The sequence below is a fragment of the Strix uralensis genome, chromosome 5 (assembly GCF_047716275.1).
Source record: "Strix uralensis isolate ZFMK-TIS-50842 chromosome 5, bStrUra1, whole genome shotgun sequence".
Lineage (NCBI taxonomy): Eukaryota > Metazoa > Chordata > Aves > Strigiformes > Strigidae > Strix > Strix uralensis.
This window is the reverse complement of record NC_133976.1, coordinates 70,661,985-70,667,742: the sequence shown is the minus strand read 5'-3', so window position 1 is coordinate 70,667,742 and position 5,758 is coordinate 70,661,985. Positions and strand designations below refer to the sequence as shown.

The 5,758-nt window shown below is 41.7% G+C and overlaps 1 long non-coding RNA gene across 1 annotated transcript; it reads right to left on the bottom strand.

Annotated features, from left to right (window-relative positions):
* Positions 1-310: 310 nt before the first annotated feature.
* On the bottom strand, positions 311-1,771 carry LOC141943805 (uncharacterized). Its single transcript, XR_012629056.1, has 2 exons — positions 1,653-1,771; positions 311-617 (listed from the first exon to the last, which is right to left on the bottom strand). It is a non-coding gene; the product is annotated as an uncharacterized LOC141943805 (long non-coding RNA).
* Between the last annotated feature and the right edge of the window lie 3,987 nt (positions 1,772-5,758).

Here is a 5,758-nt window from a genome sequence, read left to right as displayed (position 1 = left end):
GGCCTTATCTAACTGGACACAATATCCCTCTGAGGAAGATTTTAAATGGCCTCAGGCAGACGACATAGAACATGTTGCCGCAAGGCATCGTGTACTGCAATTTGAAACTGCGATGTCTAGTTAGTGGGGAGGAAACATTTTCAACACGTTTAGTCCTTGATTTTAAAAAGATATTTCTTGTCTGTTTTTTTACATTTTCTAACTCTCAGCTAAACCAGGTACTCTAGATTTTTCTTCTCTCAGTTAAGGAAAGTGAGGCCCAACTGCATGCATGTTTACAGTCACTAGTGTTAAAGGATTTTACCAGACTGTGGGTGTCTCTAGGCTTGCTTTATTAACAACTCAGAGTTGGGCCATCACCTCAGTGAGTGGCAACAGCTAACAAAAAGCACCCTCTATATATACGATATAACATACAATACAAAGAGTCTTTGGTGATTTTCCAGGAACTCTCAACTCTTAATTCATCATCCATTTCAAAAGTCCATTATATTCCACAGTTTCGGCTAGTTCTTATCGTGCCGTTCTAATTCCTCTTCGGACACCACTGTTTGCTGATGCAGTCTTCGGTCATCATGGTTACTGGTCTTCAGTATTGTTCCTAGAGCACCTGTGCTCTATAAACCAATATCTATTTATTAATTATTCCTGCTATTAATAATATCCGAAGAGAAAAGAGTTTTCTAAAGCTTGTTCGTTTTACAACTAGAGCCTTTATAAATGTAAATTATTAAAAATTAGATTTCTAAATAGAATAAAAATTACATCATTACCACCTGAGGTTTATGCAAGATACTCTCCATAAAGTAGGGTAGAGAACTGTATGACTGTATTTCTCATAGAACGGTAGAATCATTTCAGCTCGAAGGCACCCTGGAAGGTATCTGATCCATCCCCACGTTCTGAACAGTCACAATGAAGAAAAGGCTCCAAGGAAGAAAAACACTTTTACATTCACAGTTACAGGTGCCACCCAGATAAGTGCTGGATCCCAGTGCTACAGAAAGAAGTTTGAAGGGCCCTCCTCCAAAACTGATTATGTTCTAAGAATGACCAAAGGTCAGGTAGATGCGAAAAGGGAAAAACACCTGAGACAGATGTAATTTCTATCTTTATGTAACAACTGGGTGTGAGGTTTGCTTCTTCAGAAAGCAATATTACAGTATCCTTCTTACCATGCTTCCTCTCACTTTGATCTTGGTCTTTACCCAATCTGCTATCCTTTAGTTCAAAATGTGTGTAAAAACTATTTCAGTTAATTCTGGGAGTTTTGTGGTGAAGCTCATTTAGTTCCTAACACGGTTCTGCTGCCCTGCTAAAATGGCAAAATCTCAAGATTAAACTCAGACTGAGCCCCCAAACATCCGGCAAACAGCTAAACCGTCTAAAAATCTGGCTTTCACACCAAAACAGCTACTTTCTAGAATGGATCACTATTGTTGTTTACATTAAAAGTCCTCTGAAAGCTAAGTCAAACCAATAGTATTTATTCGTATTAGGAATTATGCCTTAAAACATAGTCTATAAAAATAACTTCAACTGTCAATTTTTCATAACAGATTAAACTTAGTACATCTATTGAAGGCTATTGAAATTTGAAATGTTATAGTGCACTTCCTACATCTTATTTTCAGAATTTGTAATTTTATCACCTTTGGATTTTCCAGTTGATAATTCCCTTGTTTGAGTTTAGATTTTCCTTGTAAATTGAAGTACTCGCTTCATCTCTTTCTCCTGTGTACATTAGCGTTCTCCTTTTTTATTGACTCGCATGTCTTCTTGGCTCTGCTGTCAAAATAGAGAGACAGAACGTTTTGTGCGTAATTTATTAGAATAAAACAACATGCTCTTTCAGCAACATTTTCAGAAGTACACTATCAACACTTCTAGAAGCAACAGGAAAAAAAATCATTTCATCCTAATATAATCAGAATGGCCTAATGCTGCGTGTGGAACTGCCCTGGGTCAGCTCAGAGCAGCACTGACAGCGGGGCTGTCTGGGGGGTCTGAAACACAGGTGGGGGGAGACCTGTTGCTTTTACTAAAAAGATGGAATTGTATCAAGCAGTTACCTGAATGGTTGTTTTAAAGTGAGAGAACGTTTTTGCGTGTGGATTTCTTTTCCTCCAGTTTCGTGCATTATGGGATCCTGACGTGTATTTGTCTGAAGAAAACACATAGACGTTGTTTCTTACTTTCAGCTGCAATTGCAGGAAGGACTCTCTGAGCCTGATAGGTGAATTCAGTATGACGTTAGCTGAAGGACCAATGAATGCGTCGGGTGAATCCCACACCACCTCTGAAATACCAGCTAGTACTCAATACAGACTCCCTCTCTAGTCGTTTAAAGCTCATTTGGAATCTTGCAGCGTTCCCAGGAGGCTCACAGGACCTTCCGAATGGGGCGATCCCCCCATGGACGTCCTTGACTTGAACAAAGGGATGTTCCTGTGTTGAAAATCTACCCAAAGGCATCAATTGCTTTTAGATTAAACGAGTCGATAAGCCAATCTCCTGTCTTATCCCTGCTTGTGAAGAAAGCACAAGGTGCGGGGCAGCGTTATGTTTTTGTGCTGGGCAGTTGATTTTGCACCAGAGGACGCTGCCTAACTGTGACTAACCATGTTCTGTAAAACGGGCTTGAAAGTGAATATTATTAAATCTCTGGTGTTCTGTTAATTCCAGCTTAATTCCATTAGTTCAAATTATTAATTCCACAATAATCCAAACATTTTCAGTTTACACACTACATGTAAGCATTACCATAGTTTTGCATTTGGGTCCAAGGTCTTCTGTTTGTGTTGAGCTGATTCTTCTGCTTGGGGCACTTCCGACCGTGTGGATCGGGTACTGCTGAAAAGAAAGGTAGCAAAAATGTTAATGGTTGCTCTTAGGACAAAAATGCTGATCAGTCAAGCAAAAGATGTACAACTATGGTTACATCCAAAACAGACTTCCAGAAAGAAAGATACAAGACTCGGAATCCCACCAGTAGGCTTCTTGTCAAATGAATGACATAGCAGGTGCTATCAAGAGGACAGTAGAGTATTTCAAAGATGGAAAAGAGATGAAGGAATGTGGGGTGGGGGGGTGTCCCCATGGGCCCCCCGGGGTGTCCCTGTGTCCTCCATCCTGGTCGATGCCGTGGATGTACCAGTGGAGGCTGTTGGTGGCTTTCCTCATCAGCCCGGTGTGGTCCCCTTCCTGTGGGGTGGGGGGGACACACGGATGACAACAGGCTCCCCAGATCTGAGGGGAGTGGTTGTGGGGGGCATTGGGATGCCCCCCCTTCCCATGTATCCTCGAGAGTTTGGGGGTGCAGAGATAGGGGTGTGGTATCACACCGCCAAAAAACCCTGCAGGTGGTGGTGGGGACAGCAGGGACAGAGTGTGTGGGGCAGTTGGGGGGTGTGGGGGGGTGACAGTGCTGGGACCCCCCCAAAGCTCCTGCAGGGGAAAGTAGGGATGTGGAGGAGGGATTTGGGGGTCCCAATGGGGGAACTGGGGGTGCAGTGGTGTTTAGAAGCCTGTGAATATAGTAAATACACGATTTCCTGTCACGGAAGCTACTAAAAGTCAGCTACAGGAGCCAGTGGAGAAAGGGCAGTAGGAAGGGGACTGGCGACTGGCAGAAGGGTTATGCCACAGGAGGCCGAGCTGCAGGAATTCTTTTGGAGGCGCTCTCAGCCAGGGTTAGGAAGGTGACTTGCTTTTAGAAATGTGAGAACCACTTGGACTGGTTTATTGCCTTTAGAGAATTTTAGTTCTCAATACCAGTTGGCAAAATTTTTCGTTGTAATTCTGTGAAAAATGCAGTATTTTGAGGGTCAGGGGGAAATCGTGATCTGCACATATCGGTGTGAGATTTGCTTTGTTCAGAAAGGTTCTGTAAAGTCAGGTTAGTTCCTAAGTGACCTACCTCACTGCATAAGTAGGAAAATTAGGTCCTTTACCCCGGAAACGGGAAGGTGGTGCTCTTGTCTGGATTTTTCTTTTTCTCCTGAATGGATGAAGCAGTAATTCCCCAATTCACAGGTCTCCAAAGTAGTAGCATGCACACCTTTGCCTGAACCATTTCCCTTCCCCTGAGCAGCACGTCGTTCTCTTCCTGAATGCACCCTACCCTTCTTCCCTGAAGCTCCCACCTGCTTGCTCTGGTGGAGATACTGCACATTACTAAGTTGCACGTTGTCACGGCTTCCGTGCAATTTAGCGTGTGCGATACTTTCACAGGCGTGCATGCACAGGGGTATGGCTGTGGCTTAAAGTTACTGCAGCTTTCCAATTTGGTGGGGCCTAATGACGTTGTGAAATGGTCTTAAACCCAGATCAGTATTTTGAGCGATGCCTTGAAACACGTGTTAGTGGAAGTCTGTTCTGTAATGCCAGGAGGATGAGTCCTGCTTGTTTAGCGTTTCAGAAGGGTTATCGTTATTTGCTTCATTTTCTTCATTTGCCATGTACATCTCCAACTGGATCAGATTTTTCATTGGTTCTCTACAAGTTCCTGAAAGTACTAGTTGTCTCCAAAGAGGAAACAGCAATCATATCCTTAACTGAAATTTGCCAGAAAGTCAAAGAGAGATTGGATAGGAAGAAAACCTACAGTGCCTTAATGGCTGCGAGAGCCTCTTACTGGTTTTTCAATTTCTGTTTACTAACATTTAAAGACGTCTGAAATGAGCTACCATGCAAAGAAAGAAAGAAAGAAAGAAAATCTCAGCGGTTCAAGGATCTAGCTGGTTTGCGGTGGCATCCTGGCAGTAATGATGGAGAAAATGGGGCGGTGATACAGTTCCCACAGAAAACAGTAATCTTCCAGCGTGTAAAACTAATGCTTAGGCAAAGCAAAACGTGTGCTCCTGTTTATTTTACTGCAACATTAGTCATGTCTCTTAGATTAATTTTTCAAAGATAACTCTTCACTGATTATGTTTGGACTGATTTTTTGCACACAACGTATGTTCTTTAGTAGCAGCAGTATCTTGCAGAAATCTCTCTTGTCACAGGAATGCATTTAATAGGACCTTACTGAAGTTTTATAAGCTCCACTTGTGTATGTTACGAGATGGGAATAGAATTGAAAAGGAGTCTGTCTTAATTAAACAACCTCCTCCTAGTCTAAAACTGGGAATAATAGATACTTTTTTTTTTAAACTGACATTGAGGAAAGGGAAGCTTCGGTTGAGTTACTGAAAAAAAAAAAGTAGAATGTAGTCTAGAACTCTAGAAGAGATGCTGCAACTGTTTCAGTACGTTTGCAGAACCAAACTGACAGTAACAGTCACCTGGTTATCCTAGTGGGATAGATAGCAGTATTTATCGGCTGATTGTTTTCGTAGCACTAACTACGTGACGTGCTCCTACCACTATTTTAGTCTTAAATATTCTCCTATATGAAAAAAAAAAAAAAAAGGGATTTATCTTCACCTGTATTTCCTTTTTCTTTTGTATCAAAAATCCTTGTTCTCCGTAAACACAGCTTTCTCTGTATTGCTTTACATACACATGACTTTAAGAAGTTATTCAAAGAATAATTCAAAGAAAAACAGATACTGAAAGAAAATTTTAGAAAACAATTGGTTTGCTCACGCTTAATCTTTACTCTTTTTCCAAATTTACCTGCAACCATGAAAAAATGTTCAGGATTGTACACACATGGTTTGGGTCAAGCATGCCACAAAGTCTGTAGGAATTTTGCAGTTGACTATCCCTAATTCACGAGATCATGCAAGTGCATAATGTGGTGCTGAAACAA